This window comes from Corvus moneduloides, chromosome 7 (assembly GCF_009650955.1).
Source record: "Corvus moneduloides isolate bCorMon1 chromosome 7, bCorMon1.pri, whole genome shotgun sequence".
Lineage (NCBI taxonomy): Eukaryota > Metazoa > Chordata > Aves > Passeriformes > Corvidae > Corvus > Corvus moneduloides.
Window position 1 is genome coordinate 17,563,213 of NC_045482.1, and position 17,773 is coordinate 17,580,985.

The 17,773-nt window shown below is 37.4% G+C and overlaps 2 long non-coding RNA genes across 2 annotated transcripts; one reads left to right on the forward strand and one right to left on the reverse strand.

Annotated features, from left to right (window-relative positions):
- Nucleotides 1–3: 3 nt before the first annotated feature.
- Nucleotides 4–3,698, forward strand: LOC116446817. The gene is made up of 3 exons (XR_004241390.1): nt 4–109; nt 2,462–2,517; nt 3,611–3,698. It is a non-coding gene; the product is annotated as an uncharacterized LOC116446817 (long non-coding RNA).
- On the reverse strand, nt 2,617–15,153 carry LOC116446815. The gene is made up of 3 exons (XR_004241388.1): nt 14,189–15,153; nt 7,168–7,275; nt 2,617–5,222 (listed from the first exon to the last, which is right to left on the reverse strand). It is a non-coding gene; the product is annotated as an uncharacterized LOC116446815 (long non-coding RNA).
- Between the last annotated feature and the right edge of the window lie 2,620 nt (nt 15,154–17,773).

Genomic DNA, 17,773 nt, shown 5'->3' on the forward strand with positions numbered 1-17,773 from the left:
AAATGAATGTCTCTTTGGAACTTTATTAAAACAATGGATGTGAAAAATAATTCTTGTAGATTTACAAACATTCTTACAAAAGGAATGAGATATGGAGCAATATTTTGAGGTGGGTAAACACATTTTGCAATTTTTTTAGCTGACTGCATGACCTGCTTTTACTTTAATGTAAATCCTATCTAGTTTGATTCAGTGGAGCCATTTTGATTTCTGGAGACTTGATCCTTAGAGGTAAAAGTTACAAGATAAGTCTGTTTGGCACTGATGCTAGTGCCAAAATGTGGCTCAGTCGAATTTAGCACAGTGCACATTATCTGGTGACAGTGGAGGTGTTGCATTATTTACTGCATAGAATGTCCAGCCTGCAAAGATTTACGTGTTTGTTTAACTTTGTTCTGTCTGGTTAATTACTTATAGTCACTGAAGATCCTTATGTGTATAGAGTGAAACATCAATGTGTTTTATTCTCAAAATATTTTTTAAGTTTCTTGCCTAATTGTTTACTAGTTGCAAAGGCACCATAGTAAAAGCTTATTGTACTTACCAAAGGTCGAAGGTTTCTAAATCATATTTTCCCTGCAGATCATAGTGAGCAGAGGGAGTAATAGCATCATTCTAAAATTTGCATAGATGCATTCATAAGCACCTAATTTACTTCACACAATTTTCTTAACTGACATTTATAACCATTATTTTTATTTGTTTTGTTGTAGACCATGCGATCCTTTCCTCATAAACGCAAACACTAACTTAAATTGAGTTCAGCAAGCCAGTTTTGAACTGCATGCAGAGAAGATTAAAAGAAGTAGTACGAAATCCTCTCCTGGGAAAGATCAAATGGTTACTGAAATGAAAGCAGCCTAAAACTGTAGGGTTTAGCCCAGAGGGGGGGAGGGGAATTGGGCATTTAGCTATAATTAACACCTTCTACTTACACTCTCCAGTGTTTCAAATGGATTGTTTCTTATTATAGGTAGCTGCTCACAAACCTGAAATCACTTTATTAAAAAAAAAAATAGAATCAGAAAAATATTAGCAACTAGTAAGGCTAAATTCAAGTGTTCACTCTTCAGGCAATGGTTCTGTAATCCTCAGACTTCTATAGTCAGCCATAAAGTCATCCAGCATTAGCTATATATAAAAATACACTATTTCTGTGTGAATATGTGATTGCAGAGAAAAATTACACTTTTTTCTTCTTTCTAAGGAACTTGCACTGAAGTTTTGCTTGGGTGAGCTCTGTATTAGTTTATTTGAAGCTTGAGAATAGCAACTTTATCCAGGATAAATGTCTTAAATATTCTTAATGTTATTTCTTTGATCCTCCTTTATTTCTGCCAGTGTTGCTTAAAAATATCTCAGACAGCTACCTAGTACATTTTAAATGAAGATATTGTAGCTCTTTCTTTTTTCAGTTTGTCTTGATAAATAAAGTGCCCAAAGAAACAGGAAAGCTGGAAAGCTTCTTTACTTGGCTTTCAGAGACCCTGCTCAGTGTTTTTGGTATGTTGCATGCTGGAATCTGAAATACAACTCATTTTCTCTCCCTTTCTTCTATCATGAATCAATCATTGTCAGGTCATAGCCTGCTAATGATTCAGTCCCTCAGTCTGGTGCCACAAAAGTACTTGTTTTTCCAAAAAATAACTATGTTGCTACCTTGCATCAGCTGATCTTAAAGTAAGATTTTCTGGCTTTCTGAACTTTGATTTACATGTTGCTACTACTACACTCCTTTGACATTTATAAATTCATATCCTGTGTAGGTTCATATCCTGCCCTGGTAATGCTTTGCAGGCTGTTAGCGTACTTCTTCAACTGGTGGAGATAAATGCAGGTAGTGCATCATAAAAATAAATTCTGGTTCCCATGTGTATTAAAGAAAATATAATCTGTGTATTCTGAAAAAACAAGACAGTGGAATTTGTTGTGGAATTCTTCCGTAACTGCAGAAGTGCCTCAAAATCATCACCTCTCCTTTTGCCCTCTCCTGCTGAGCTGTACAAGGAACCTGAGAAGTGTGAACAGAGTGCAGATGTGTCCTGCTGAGTTCTCTGTTCACCACTGATCTGCCTCTGCACAACATACCTGGTGATTCTGATAAATGTATGCATAAATTTATGCACATAACCTTGTTATAAGATTAGCAATGTTTTCTCTGTGTGAGGCCAAGACCCCCAATACCAGGAGCTTTGGGGGGATACAGTGGGTAGGGTGATGACAGATAGCACTTATTGATGTCAGCGATCCATAGTAGTGCATACTGAATTATTTTGGCATGTAAGAGGAGATAAGGTGTTTAAGAAAGAAGCTGATAAAGCTAAGATTGTAATAATGGTTCCTTTCTTCCGTGGCTGAAGTCTATGAGATATGTAGATTTGTTTCCAGTTTTTTTTGTTTTGCTCCTAAAGAAAGACTGTATTGACTATAAACTTATTTGAAGTAATTTCTTTTTCTGCAGATAAGGTTAATGCTTTTGAGCTTGCTCTTTCATGCCTAAGGGGTGTAACACATATGGTAAGTAACAATAAAATACTGATCTGACTGTACAACTTTATGTAAGGCATGTGTGACTAAAACCTGAGCAATAAAATCTTCTTTCCTGCTCAGACAGAATTATATATGCCTGTCATATTTTATTGGTTGTTAAATAGCACATACACTTATGGATCATAACCAAAACCAGACAGCCCACAGTATCATTGCGTATTTGTCATCTTCAATGAAAACATTGGAGCAGATTTCTGTATGTTTGGGCAAATTAAACTATAGGAAAGTAAGCAATTATGTTGCTGATGAATATGTATGCACCTAAAGCATGTGGAAACTTTAGCCTTTCAGTACTAGTGGCAAAAATGTTTCTGATTTAGTGATCAATGATGCAGTGATCAGAAAGCAACATTGTAAAGAAATATTTTTTAAAGATAAATTATCACCTTTGCAGATTGCAGACAAAAACAGCTTATGGGTCCAACAACTCAGACCCATTTTAGCTACATTAGTAAATACCATGTAATTAATTAATATCCAGTGACTAGTGCTATATGAAAGAGATACACAGAACTTCAATCGCTGAATTATTATTAGTATCACTGTTAATAGTGTCACTCATCCTTCTGAGTTCCGAAATTGTTGGTTCTTTTCTTACATGGTAGACAATTCTGGGAAATGATAAAAATGACTTTAGAAATTCAAGAGGAATCACATATAGCAAAATTGAAAAAATGGACTGTGTTAAATATACAGTGAAAGCATGCTTTAAATTCCCTTTCAAGGAATCCAATGGCAAAAGTTAATTAAAGTGATTTTAATATTAATTATTAATATGAACGCATATAAATTAATAAGATCACATGCTGCAAACCAAACTACACTGCTGTATTTTAAGTGTGATAAACACAAGAAATGCTACAGTTACACTTGTAATCCATCCTCTGCCCTTTCTTCAAAGTGGCTAAAATTATATTTCTTTAACAAAATAAAGCCTTGTGACTTTTGTTTAGCCCCTATGGCAGGATAGCCCATTGAATAAGCTGTTTGGACACAGTAACACTGACATTTATCAAAGATACTTTTGATCAGGAAAGATACGAAATTTCTTTCTTTGCAGGTATTAAAAAATGTATGGTCAATGCCCTGCCCTCAACCAAATGAGTGACTAGGAGGACCATGCTGATGTGGATTCTGAAGAGTGGTGTGTCATTACTGTAAAGCCTCCCAAGGTAAGAAGATTTAATTTTTTCATATTATTGACACCAATAGCTAAAAGACTCCAGAGTGCCAGTGACATGTCAGGAAACTGAGAGTGGATAAATGAAATTTTGGTGACTAAGTATAATTTACTTATGAAACACTGTGAACATTTCAAATAGCATGTGTCCACCTCCTACCTGCCAGGCATTCTGACCAGATCCTTAGCAGGTTAGACAGGCTGAGAGTAACCTGCAGTAGTGCTTCCTTAGGCACCATCTCTGACAGCCAGGCGAGTTGATACCACAGTGAGGGAGAGCCCAGAGCAACTCTGAGATCCCTCACTTCTTTTCCTGCAAGACCACCAGCAAACCCTTGATCTTTTCTCTGCCTGTAATATGAAGTCTCCATAATTACCATTTTCCCCAATATTATTACTGCTTTACATTCATCAGAAATAATGTAATAAACGTCAGGCTGATGATGGTAGATAGGCTTTCAGTTTTAGATGGCTGGTTTTGGGATGAGCTGAACTGACATGATCCTGGGCAGGAACTGGGCTGCTGGGTTTGTCTTGGCTGTGTTTATAAGCACATCATGTTTGTAGTCAAAGTATCTTCCATTAGAGGTGCTGATAAGGTTGAAGGAAGACAGAGTTCATGTGCACAACCTTGTCATCTAGTCTACAATAGCATAGGTGTTCATATTTGGTGAAGATGATTACTGAAATGGGTGAAATGTCAGAGAGCCAACTAATGTATTCACTGGCACATTAGGACTCAATTAGGAGTTGTGTAGCAGAGGGTCTCTCTACTGCCTTCCCACAGCAGAAGTGTTCAAACCCAGAGCTTTGGTAATGGACTACACTGCTTTAAATCCAGTCTTCTCTTAGAAGTTTTTTTAACAGCTGTGAATTTCCCTTTTTTTTTTTTTTTTTTTTTTAGATTGTTTGAATGAAAATGCTAAAATGAGGACTGATTTAAGGATTCTGACACTTTTAAACACTGTCTGAAAGCAAACTACAACAACTGACAATTTTGAAATGCATTCCAACATCTTTCAAAATCTTAGGTCTCAAGTAACTATAGTTTTCATATTTGAACTGTGTCTTCCCACAGAACTGTGGTTTAAGTTGCAAAATCAGGAACAGAGTTTGCTAAATATCTCTGAAGCATGATTTTGGCTTATGAGATGTGATGGCTATGGTCTGTGTAGTCAGGTCTCTGATCTCTTTCCAAATACCACTCGTATGCCGTATATTTTTCACAAAGCTGTGAATGTGATGCTACTCATTTAATTAAGGGGGTACACAAGAGTTTACTTTGAAGAAAATAGGAATATTTTAACGTATTCAAGGATCAGACATTTTTCTTTGGTTCCTGCTGACAGCACTAGAGGTTTTTCAGGGTGTTTGCAGAGGGAATTTGGCTGATGGAGTGGATTAAACCCCCACGGTTTGTGCAGCTCAGTCACTGCTGCTCCCTCTGCTGGTGATGAAAGATGAAATTACAATCAACGTCGTGGAGTTATACCTGTTCCAGAATACAAAATAAAATATTCACAGTTTATATGTGTAAATTAGCTAATATCCACAATTTTTGTGTCAAACTGAGCTCTTTTTTATCTGATGTGTTCAGTGTGGCATACCTACTGCAATTTAATGTATTTTCAACCATGTTTCTTTTTATAAAGTGCTGAACTATCTAATGTAAAAAAACCTCGTTTTGAAGCAGCCATTTGATAAAAATCAGGATGCAAGCTAGCATCCAGAATGGATTCTGCCCCAAAATTTGTGAATGTATGGCCAATACCCTGTTGCCAACAGAAATTGTTCAGAAGTACAATAACAGAAACAATAAGCAGCTTACTCAGGAAATGTATGTGCATAGTACTCACACGATTTCCCAGCCAAGACACTCCACACCTCCTACTATGTCTTTCTTTAACACCGTGTGTGTGAAAGGTATTCTTATTTTCATAATATGAATATGGTAAAGGGCTAAAGGACTTAATGACAGTAAATTGTTAATTCTTTAAACTAAAATTCTCATCTGAGGCAAATGGATGCAAGGTTGTATTGATTTAAAATTTCATCTGTGTATGCAACTTTCACTCACTGCTATAGAAGTTGCACATGTGCATCTGGAAGAAGAATCTGAGCCTGACTTTAGTGTTTAGCACACAGCTTGTACCTCCACACTAACAGGAAAGCACATGGCAATGCAAGTGTTGATAATTCAGACACAAGGCGTGTAGATTTCCCACTCATTATTCCCTAAACTGAAAGACAAAAATCCCAACAGCCAGGTGCCTTTAAGTCACAAGAAAATGTGTCTCCCCCCTTTTTATTTTTATGAATAAGGGAGCTTTCAAGGAAATGTAATAGCACAGCTAAAACTAAAGATCCAAGTCTACTTAAGGCACCTTAGCAAAATAGGTTTGTTGGTCTCACATCAGTGCATATTGCAAAAAACATTTCAATTCAGTTGATAGTCTATTTAAGCTGAGCTTTTTGGACTGAAATAATAGGGAGATCTACATAACTAAATTACTTTCTCCTCAAGAGATATTCTTGTCTGTGAGCTGTCAAGGGTACACTTGGAAGCAGTGACATGATAATAGGAGTGCTGACTACACATTTGCATGCAGGTACACAAGGAGCGAGGTTTAGATTAGTGATCTGAGCTACCAACATTAAAATACAGTTTTATGACAAATACAGAAAAGCTTTCCAATTACTCGTAATTCTTAAATTGGCTGTCCAGCACAAAAAACCACCACCAGTGGCAGCAACCGCATTTTTGAGAGGAATGCAATGAGAACTACAGTATAGTTCCAGTTTCTTGATTTACTCTCTTACAGGAGTGAGTTACTTTAAGCTAATTCCAACGGAAATTTCCATGTGGGCGTCCAAGGCGTCATCCAAGGAAGCACCAAAGTTTCACGATCATGGAAGAATGACATTCAAGAAAAAAACCCTAAGTTTAAATTAGGTTAAGTATTTAGTATAATGAACATTACTCCACATGTTTTTCCAGATGAAAATATTTATTCAGGACCACCACCCCCATATCAGTTTTAAAGAAAAATAAAAGGACTGTCAGTTTTCTACACAGTATTTATGAGTGAAATCAAGGACACTCTTGCTCAGTTTGAGTTCTTGTGTAATAGAAAGAAAGTCAAGATACAATGAACATGGTGTTTTCTCCAGTGCACTCTGAACTAAGACACTCCTTTACTGCAATTCCTGCTAGGGAGAGTTTGTATTTTTGTCAGCCCATTAGTTTATCCCACCAGGCAAGAAATTTCCATAGCATGTCTTAAGCACCAAGGGAAAAAGCTCCCCAAAGCTCTTGATGTCATATAGCTTTGCATGCTTCAATTAATGTCAATTTTCTGGGTACTTTTAAATTTTTTTTTTTTTTTTTTTTTTTTTTTTTGGTAAATAAATAAATAAAAACAACTTCTTTTTCTCACCACACTGAACAGTCCACTTCATGGTAGGAGACCACCTTATCTCACATCTCTGGATGTAGGTTATCACGTCTTACAGGGAGGCCGTAAATAACTGCATGGAATTTTCTTCTGTAAAGAAAAAAAATGAAATATTTTTATACTGGAGACAGGATTTTCAAGAGTGTGTAGGGAAATTCCACATTTCAGTGAAAGCTTAATTCCTTGGACTCTCAATCCTTACTGATATAAAATTCGTATTTTACACAATTCTTGAACAGAAAAATGACTCACAAGCAAATTGAAGTTTATGATATGCAGAAATGTGAGTTATTAACAGAGAACCTATTCTAAGTCTGGGAGGTTCAGGATATTTTGCACTCCAAGAATGATGTTTCTGGAGATGAATCCTTAAGGTTGAAAATGTTCCAGCTATAATCCACTGAGTAATGCTTCCTGAATGAAGTCATGGTATTACTTCTGGGAATAATTCAGCCCTGGAACTTGGTCATTTTACTATTTTAGATTAGATGCGCCAATTTCTTTAACACACTTTTGCTGTGACTGCTGTTTACTTTTTTCCAAACTCTTAGTGTTTCTTTATCTCTGGCAATTACTAAATGCCTGTTTGGAGTTAAGAACAAATTTTAGGTTTACTCTGTGTCAAGTTATCATGGGAACACAAGGGGCAAATGAGAGAAAAACTCAAGGATGTAGACTCTGTAAAGAAAAAAATAGTTGTATTCAATCAAAAAGGGAAGGCCGGCTCTTTCTACCTCCTGCAGAAAAGTCAGCTTGCCTTGACAGTGCCTCCCACATGCTGCTGGGCAGGGGAAGCCACCACCTGTACCTGCTCCATCGTGACAGGTCTCCCTCCACACACCGTGCCCGTCTGTGCTCACACATCCTGTGTGCCATCCTGCATGCTGGTGGCTGCCTATGTCAACAGCAGCGCTCTTACTGCACACCGGGGATACTAATTTCTCAAAACGAACCAAAACTTGGCTTCCCCCTAGGGCAGCACGTGGTCCAAATTTAGTAATTGCTTTAGAAATCTAGTCATTAAATGCAAGATGATTCTGTTGTGTGATATGCAGTTTAACGACTTCAGCTTTTTCCATGCTGCATGGATACATTTGGTGAAGATTTTAAAACACTAACAGCTTCTGGAAAGCATTAAAAATGCAAAGTGTAGTGTAACAGGTGCAAAAGCACTTCTTTAATGTTCTTTTGCTTTCCTCAGGAGTTAGGTGGATACAATATATTCAAAGAGGATAAACTGCCAGTTTAATATACCCGCTAACTTCCACTTAGGAACGCTGAAGCAGTGATACATTATACAACTACTAAGTTTTCTTTACATTGTTTCTTCTGAGGAAGATGAATTTTCTTTTCTGAAGTTCTCTCAGCTATAATTTGGGTTTCTGTTTCTCAAAAAAAGCCTTCTGCATTAAATCAGATGTAAATGTCCTGTTAAACTCTCTCTTATTGTTACCAAAAGATAAAAAGATAGTCGGTAGTATGGAAGATTCTTTTATATTAGACTTGTCAGTCTACGTACACTAGTAGCTAAAATATAATTTAGTATTATCTCCTTTCTCTTGTTTGTGTGTGGTGTTTTGGTTTTGTATTCTACCAGTGTACTCATTTTGTGTGATTCAAAGGATGCCTTACTGATAAACAGAGAAATTAACTACGTGATGCTCTTCAGCAGTTACAGACAGCCAAAGGGGAGGTCCTTCCATGATTTGAAATAGAAAATTGTAATAGAAATAGTGTATTTAGTGTTACTTACTAAGTATGTGTCTTCCCAGACCAATATCAACAGTAACAGAGAGGCCAGCTTGCTTCGTCCTTGCAGCTGTGCCATCAAGTGTACTGCTCTTCCCAGTCTGGTTTGCAGTGATTGAATCACAGGGGGTTTCCACCGTTTCCTATTTGCAGTAAAGTCTATTGGTTTTTAATTTTCAGTTTCAAATTAATTTAACAGTTCCTTCCTTTCACTATAGTACATCACTGAACTTCCAGGGGAAAAAAAAAAGTTAAAAAGAAGGGGGGAAAAAAAGAACTATCAGCAAAAAATGTTTGCATTATAGTCTTCTGTAAACCTGCAGATTCTCTGCAGCTCCAATAATTATTTTGCTGGTATTTCTGATTTTTCAGTTAAACATTCAGTGCTTCCCAGGTTTACTACTCTATCTTTAAAAGTCTCAGAATGTTTTTCCCAAATGGACATTTCTGAAGGATGCTTCTGAACTCAGATGCCCCATACCCATAAAATGAAAAGAATAAAAAATATATTTGATTATTTAGGAAGCACACAATTATCCCAGATCCCCTTTCAAAAGCAAAAGCAAGTGTTAGTCCTAAATAGTTTGTAACTGAAATAAAAACATATGAAGGAAGAGTGTGGAAGGCAAGGAAAGCCAAGCAACTACTACATGCACTTCAGTGAGATTGCCAAGTTAGACTTTGATTTTTCAGTCTGGCTATTTTCTCAAGTATAGATTATCCTTTAAAAGAGATTTCAAAGACTGGCAGCTGAAGACGTATAGAAGGAAATTTTCAACATCACAGAGTAGCCACCAATTTCTTAAAATTCAATATTGTAGAGAAGGAGCTCACTAGGATATATAAAAGCTAAAATCTGTTATCCAGGAATAACATTATGGTGTCTTATAACCACTCTATGTCTGTGAATACATTAGAATCCAGTTAAAGAAAAATAAATAGCCCATTGTTGAAATTGATGGAGAGTACAGACTAATGGAGAATATTCCTGGATGGCTAATATTTGATTTATTCTTTCCTAGTACTGTACAGAAGTATTTTAAAACATATATTCTAATAAATGCAATAAAGGCGCTTTAACGTACATTTCATTATATGTTCTAATAACATAAGTATGTAAACATACATACAGTTTTCTAGTCATCTTGGAGCACACATAAAAACCACTTTCTAAATTAAAATCAAAATCTCTCTCAGGAATTTCACTTTCTTTGGAAACTATTAAGAATACTCACGAGTCACATCCATAGCTTGCTTGTAGCACAGAGCTATAATGTAAAGGAAGTTTCTTTTACTCGGTAGGGATTGATTCTCCCTTGAAACCTGCCTGGATAAAACTGTTCCGACACTACCTGAAGGATCAGTAGAGGATAGCGCTTCAATTACAAGCAAGAACCTGGGCCAAAAAGGAGCTCTTGGTAATTCTCACAGTGCTCATTACCTTTGGCTTTCTGCCTTTACAACTGGCATGTACTGTACCAGGTGTATAAGTGTTCTGCATGGTTGTTGCGTATTCTCCACACTTGACCTCACTTGGCAGAGCTCTGTGTCTCCTCCTCTGCTGCCTTTCACCTTGGGAAATCGTTATGTCATTTACATATTACATTTACATTTATGTAAGGCTGATCCAAGCCACTTCTGAATTACAAGCCTTTAAATGGCATCCTCTTTGCAAAGGTGTGAGTGGCCACACAACGGACAAGGAAACAAAATTCCTTGCACGGAATCCAGATTTCTGAGCTGTGCTTTGCCTTGATTTTTATAGTAAGAATTCCTTAACAGAAGTGGTGCAGCTGAAACAAACACCAGTGATTGCTTTCCAATTCACTCTTTATATGAGCTCATAAAAATGACCTTTGTGTGAATTTGCCAGGGAAAAATGTTCTATCTATAAGCTGTACAGATCTGGAGACGTCAAGAATATAAATTCAAACAACATTCTGGTTTTGCATCTGGGTTATATTAGTCAGTAGTATATGATGTGATAGTGTAGCAGAAGTAAAGAGTGTATGGAGGGATTTGAATGCTCAGTTACCACATCTGTCTCTCTACATTATCATCATTAGCATGTTTAGATGCAATTTATCTCCCTTTCCATTTGGAAGATTCATGTTCCCTCCTATGAACTGGGCATCAGCCCAACCATGATGGGTTGTGTCCACAGGGGAACACCTTCACTTTGATGCCTGCTAGTAACCATCATCAGCCCAGCAAGCTCTGCTTGGCTTGTTTATCTTTGCAATATTTAGCCAACCAAGTAAGGAACCAGTGTATGCTTGTCTGATATGGAAACAGGAGAGGAAACCAGGGTACAGAAAGATAAAGGTATGTCCACTCTTCCACAGCAGACAGATTTTACAACTCTGACATACCAAAAGTAACAAAGCTGGGCTCTCTTTCTAATTAATTGTAAGTAGAGAAGAAGGGTTCTTCTGGGTTTAAGGCCATTGGCTAAGGCACAAGAGATCAAGAGTGAGTCACTAGCAATGGCCACAGTCTGACAGTGGGCAAATCAACCTCTCCATCCCAGAGTTACCAAAGAGCTTGTGTATTTATACTTCACATTCTTTTGTGCAGGGATTGACTTTTACTATGTTTTTGCCAGAATCCAGTACCCTGAGGCTCTGATCTCAGTGAGGTCATCTGGTTATTATCATAATGCAAACCGTCCCATCCACATCTCTGCTCTCAGGCCTAGATCTTACCCAAAAAACCTGCATGTAGAAAGGAACTGAGGAAAAATACCTAGATGGAGGACAGAGAATTTTTCCTTTGGGTCAAAATTTCTATTATGTTAGAACCAAATTGCTTATTGCTAATTAAGGTATAATGAGGAAAATTGGAGCTGGAGCAACTCCCTGGCATTGATGGCAAAATCAAAAAGCACTAAGTGATCAGAAGGTTCAGAGTACTGTCATAGTGCATAGTTTGTCATATCTTAAAACTTCTGGACATGGTTGTTAAAATATGATTTCAAGGAAGGTACAAGGATCCCTATTTTCTCAGCCTTCTACTAGGGAGAATAAAGTAGGATGGTCTGCACTTCTGCTAAGTCTCATCTTACTGGGATGTGTAAGTGGGTGTGATTCCTGCAGTGTGCGTAGGAGTTATCATGCGAGCTTTAATCTAGAAGCTGGCCTGTGCAGGCTGTGATGACACATCCAGTTGCAGCATACACAGATGTTAGATACAAACGAAATCTAATTTGGATCAGGAGATCTGGGTTCTGTTAGTGACTCTGCCATATATTTCCTGTATTGCTTTAGGCAAGGCGTTCAGACCCTGATCCAGTCTCCATTTAATTCCACAGAACCCCTTTCTCTGGCAGTACTCTGAGCTGGATTAGAGTGCTAATTTATCACTTTCCCAGGCTCTCCGTATTCCTCAGAGGTATAACCTTACCTGCTCACTCCATAGGTGTCTGATATAGCTGAAACCATTTGCCTCTGAAGTGATTTGCTACTTAGGCATAGCATGAATATGCAATTGAATTAAATTCTCTATTCAGCAAAAGCCTGAACCTCTAATAAGCTTCAATCAAGTAAACACGTGCTGGAAAATTTCAAGTTCTGTGTCATTAGGTGTCGATACATACTCTTAAAAATTCAAGAAGGTAAATCATTTCATTGGAAGTACTTAGGGGCCTAAGGTGAAGCATACTTCGAAATACCTTGCTCAAGGCCCTATTATCTATCATTAGCTATACACAGGTACTTAAAGTTAAGCAGATGCTTAAGTGTATTGCTCAATTCATCCCTAAAAGCATAATACTCATATGCTTTCTAGAAAACACAAACATTTGAGCCTAGAAAATACTGAAAGTAATCTACATGTGATTACATGAAATGTCACAAATTATTAGTTTAATCTTTTTAATAAATCTAAAGAAACAAAGAAAATTTAAGGTAATGTAGCCCATACTAATTTCCAGGAATCTTACTTACACTATAACTCTTCACTTTTACGTAACACTGAAATCACAATACGGATGTGTATTTTGAAGTAATTGTGTTGGTGGTCCCTTCGTGCTTTCTGAACATCTAACAGTTAGCTAAGCAAACACACATGACTGATTAAAAGAAGAAAGGGAACTATTTTTACAGGGACCATTAAACTTTAACTGCCATCTGGCAGGGAATGATTAGAGAAGATCAAAATTAAGGCAGTCAACACAAATACTGTGTGGATACCTCAGGGAATTAATGTGGATAGAAGACGGTGGACTTGTGGCTCTGTTAAGAGACAGACGGAGAAGGAAGTGGTGAACACATCCTTTATGACTGCTGCCCTAATGGCCACATTCACAGCAACAGAAGCAAAGAAAGAAGAAATCAAAAACACCTGGGAATAATCAGACTCTTGCTGTCATAAAAAAAGAAAGTTAAAGCATTATACAAGAGCCACACCATTCTTGTTCCCCAACAAGCCAGGAAGGAAATTTTTATTGTGGAGGTGTGTTGCATTTGGCAGGTTATCTACTATCTTTACATAGGCATTTTAAATAGGGTCTGTAATAAATCTTTTAATTAAAAGGCTTTACGGAACACAGACCTGTGGTTGATCTAACTGAACACTGGATGTCACTATTTATACACACTATTAGTCATTTTAGAGGCATTAAAAACACAGTCCAGCCATGAATTGGAGCAATCCAGACATGGCTTTTTTCAAATCAGCTATCTTTAATTATTGGTGTTCTAGAGATAGCAGTTTCAATGAGCCAAAGCTTCCAAGCTGCCTAGACATGCACCAGTCATTTTTTACAGCTACTCAACTGTGTGCCCCGGCAATGCTGCTGGTAGGTATTCCCTAACAAGCATACCACGTCTGACTTCATATTTTAGGGAAAAGATTTGCGGTTTGTACAGAGAGATAATGGACTGGCTGTTGACTGCAACATCTCAGAGATGAGACTCCAACCAGGCAGCCTTATAACTTTGCTGTTATGGCTGGTAAGAAACAATCAAAATACAACTTACCCAAAAGTGCAACAGCCCTCCCATGAGGCAGCTCCTGGTCTGACTGTGCTGAAGTAGAACCTTCTTTTCACCTCTCCTGAGCTATTGGGTTGGAAAACCCTTGTTCTCTCCAGCATATGCCTTGAAGTTTTTCATTCCATGGCACTAATAACGTACACCTCTTCTGCCACTCTGCTGCCCTTACCGGAGGGACAGATGATTTCTAAGGTGTACAATTATTATGAGGGGGCACTTTTAGGAGGCAGGGGAAGATAAGAAAAAGAAAAACAAAATACCTCTGAGTCCAAGTGGTACGGAAAACAAATCAGTGCTGACAGCCCACAAGGTCAGGTTAGCTGCCAAAAAGACTAAGGACAGAAGACAGGTGAGAGGATGTAAAGATCAGTTACAATTGATACAGTAATCTACTGTGAAATGAGGCTTTTTGTTTCTTGAGCTCAATACAGTATTTTGAAGTTATCAAAAGCATAGGAAAAGCACATTAAGTATCCTTCAAAGCCTATGAAATCTTGTGAACTGTACCCAATTTCATAAACATGCTAAACAATAACAAAATGATCAGAAATGTACATATTACTACTCTGAAATGTACAGTCAGTAGAAATGTTCGGTTATTTTAAACCTTGATTCCCAACAGAATTTTTCAATATATTCATGTGTCTACTTGTCACTCTGCGTCCTTGAAGTGCTAGGACTCTAAAAAACGTTTGACTCTTCTGTACATTCTTAGATTCAACATTTTTTAGACAGAGGTAAAATACAACTGAAAACAGCCTTCGGTGGTTTTTGCTAGTAAAGAGAACAACTGAAAATACCTTTTCTGATTTGCAAAAATACATTTCTATGCACAGCATGTGAACCGAGGTCTTCCTGGTGCTATTCAGCCAAAACACTACGGGTGTCGAGGGGGTTGCGTTTTTTGGTTTATTTTCCACAGATCCTGGCTGAACGATGGAATATCTAAGAGTCAAAAATGATGACTGGAAACACATGGCTGGAAATTATCTACCCTGAATCTTATTTTATTCCAAACAGTATTTTCTGAGGTATATTCTGGGCAAAATATTCTTTTGCTTCACTACAAAGTTCTATTTCAAAATTTGAGCTTAGTGGGCGGTCCAGTTGAGGCTCATGAACAGGTTTTGCTCTTTCCTAAGCTATTTCTAGCTTTTATACAGTACAGTGTAATTCTACTAACACAAGTAATCTGTTCAGGGGGCAAAACAGGAGTCAAGTGCAGCTACAATATACTACTATGATACTAATATGATATACATATAAATACAATATATGTATCCTTATATGTACAATATGTATCTTTTATAGAGCATTATATAGACTAATAACTTTAATAAGCAGTATTAATGTTGTAGTACATATGTGCCATTTTACAATTGGGTGGGGGCAGAATATGCCTTACACACAAATCTGTTGAGAACCTGGAAAGGCAAAAGCTGTGGTGCAAAACACAATGCTCTATCATTCTCTCCTCAGAACAAACTACAGACACAAAGCAGTCAAAAGGCACCTGAAAAAAGCAGCACAGCTCTGCTAAACTCTGCAGTTTGTTGTGCCAGCTTTGATGCAGTAACCTGTTAAGACTGCTCAGAGTATCTAACAGCCTATGGCTCACTCCTGCTAACAAGTTCATTCATTCTCCACACACAGAATTCCAAGCACTGAGCCAAACTGAAAGAGAAATACAGTAGACATTTGTTGATTTTTTTTTAATAATACCCACAAGCATCTACAGATGTGATCCCATGTAATGAAGCATGTGGCCTTAAGCTGGAATTATTTGCAAACAGCAGGATCTCCTGGCAAAAGAGATGGCACTTGCTGTGTTATGAAAGCTGTCCCTCTAAAACCATGTTTGGTTAGCACCTATGCCCTGTTAAAATTGGCATCAATAATTCTGAGTGGGAACAATGCCAGCATGACAGATGGGAATGAATACAGGCATGCCAGAGAACCAGGATGTTCATTGAGTCTGAGTATTAGGGACAGAGTCCTTTCCAAGAATTTAGAAATGGCAGGCTGTCCAGAGTTTGTCTACTTTAGGTATGAAACATGAGAATATATGATGTCTTGTGTAACTGTGAGCAAAATTAATTATAGTAATTTAAAAATAGCTCATCTGAGCCATGCAAAGCATGACAGTAGGCAGCTGAACTACAGCAACTTTTTCTCTGGATTCAGACTGGCACCAGATCCTAGAGGGCACAACCTGTGCACTGGAGTCAAAGGATTCCACAGGTTTTCTGCTCAGTGGTTCAGACTGAAAAGCTTTCAGATGATAATGAATATTGTTCATTTATACACTGCCTTTTAGGCTGTGAGCCTGAAGCAATTTGCAGGGGTATGAGCATCTAAACTCGTAGTTGGGAGGTGTGTCATTTACAATTATGCAGATGAATCTCGCATGTATTAATGGGCTATAGCCCCATCTCCCCTGCAACCAGGGATCATCAACTGGAACTAGAGCCTCTGTGAAAAGGGGGAGGAAGGCAAAATCCTTCTGCCACAGTCCTGGCAGATACATGTGTACCCCACTTCTGCTCTTTACATGGCACAAACAGCCATAACAGATCAGTTATCCAAAACACTAATTTAATATCCAAACAAGATTTACTAATTCCTGTGGGGTTTTTTTGAGCACTGAACAGTTACCTTTCCTATTTCTCTTTTCAGATTGTGAACAGCCAAAATGTATTACCCAAAAAGCCTTGTCTAGTATCATTTATATAATTCTGGGAAACAAGAAAAACAACAAATCTAAAAAAAGTTGCTTAGGTATTTCTGTTTAAAAACTAAAACTCTGGTGTTGCAATTCTCCCTGCACAAAAAGCCAGAAGAGCCCATTAAGAAAACTTTCCTCCATTTTGGATTTCTTCAACTTCAGCTATGAAAATCTATGGATGCTTCTGAAAAAAAATGGCTATACTTTGGGCAAAGTCTTGGCTGGCTGTGCTGTGTATTATATGAAAGGTGTTAAAATTGGATTGCCAATGTTGTGTTCTAACCAGTGCAGCCAATAGTGTCAGCTTACAGCTGAACTTTGTTTTCTGTTCAAAAGGTGTTTAGTACTGTTAGTAGGAATATAAAGCATTGCTGAATTTCTCTTCATTTAAGTCCAGTAATATTTTGTAACCTAGAAATCCATGTGTGTGTTACCCAGTGAACTGACTGACCATTTCAGGTATCAGCTGTTTTTTGCAGCACAGCCTTGAGAAATATCATGAGTAAGAAAACTTAGTTAAAGGAGTTCATGTTCTAAGGTAAGAGGTAAGAGGTATATTCATTCTAAAAGTTCTGAATCTTCTGTGCATTTATAAAAATTACTTTGTTTAAACATCAGTGGATTGTCTTATTACAGATTTCACTCAAAAATCGATTTCCAAAAAATACTGGGTAGGTACATAATAATGATATTTAAACACAAGAGCTCACCCTGAATGCGGCAATGCTGACACACACAGTGTAATAGATGTAAAGCATAAAGTGAAACTATTCATGAACCTTCCACTTTAAGTTACATTGGTTAATGGTTGCACTCAATAATCTCTGAGAATTTAAAAAATTCTATCGTTGTATGAAATACAAATAAAAGTTACATTAAAATAGGGAATCATAATTTTATAGACAAATTATAATTTTTGCTGACATATAAAATTAATTTCAAAAATACAGTATTATCTTCCACCTTGTGACATGCTCGGTTTTACAAAAGGACGGCTGTATGTTTTAATGTTTATACTGTTGTACAGCATCATAAAAGTAACCAGTAGAACCTGAATGCTAGACAATAGGACTTGTTATCCAGAGGGAAAGCAGCTCCACCAGTCTTTTCTGGCATCCTT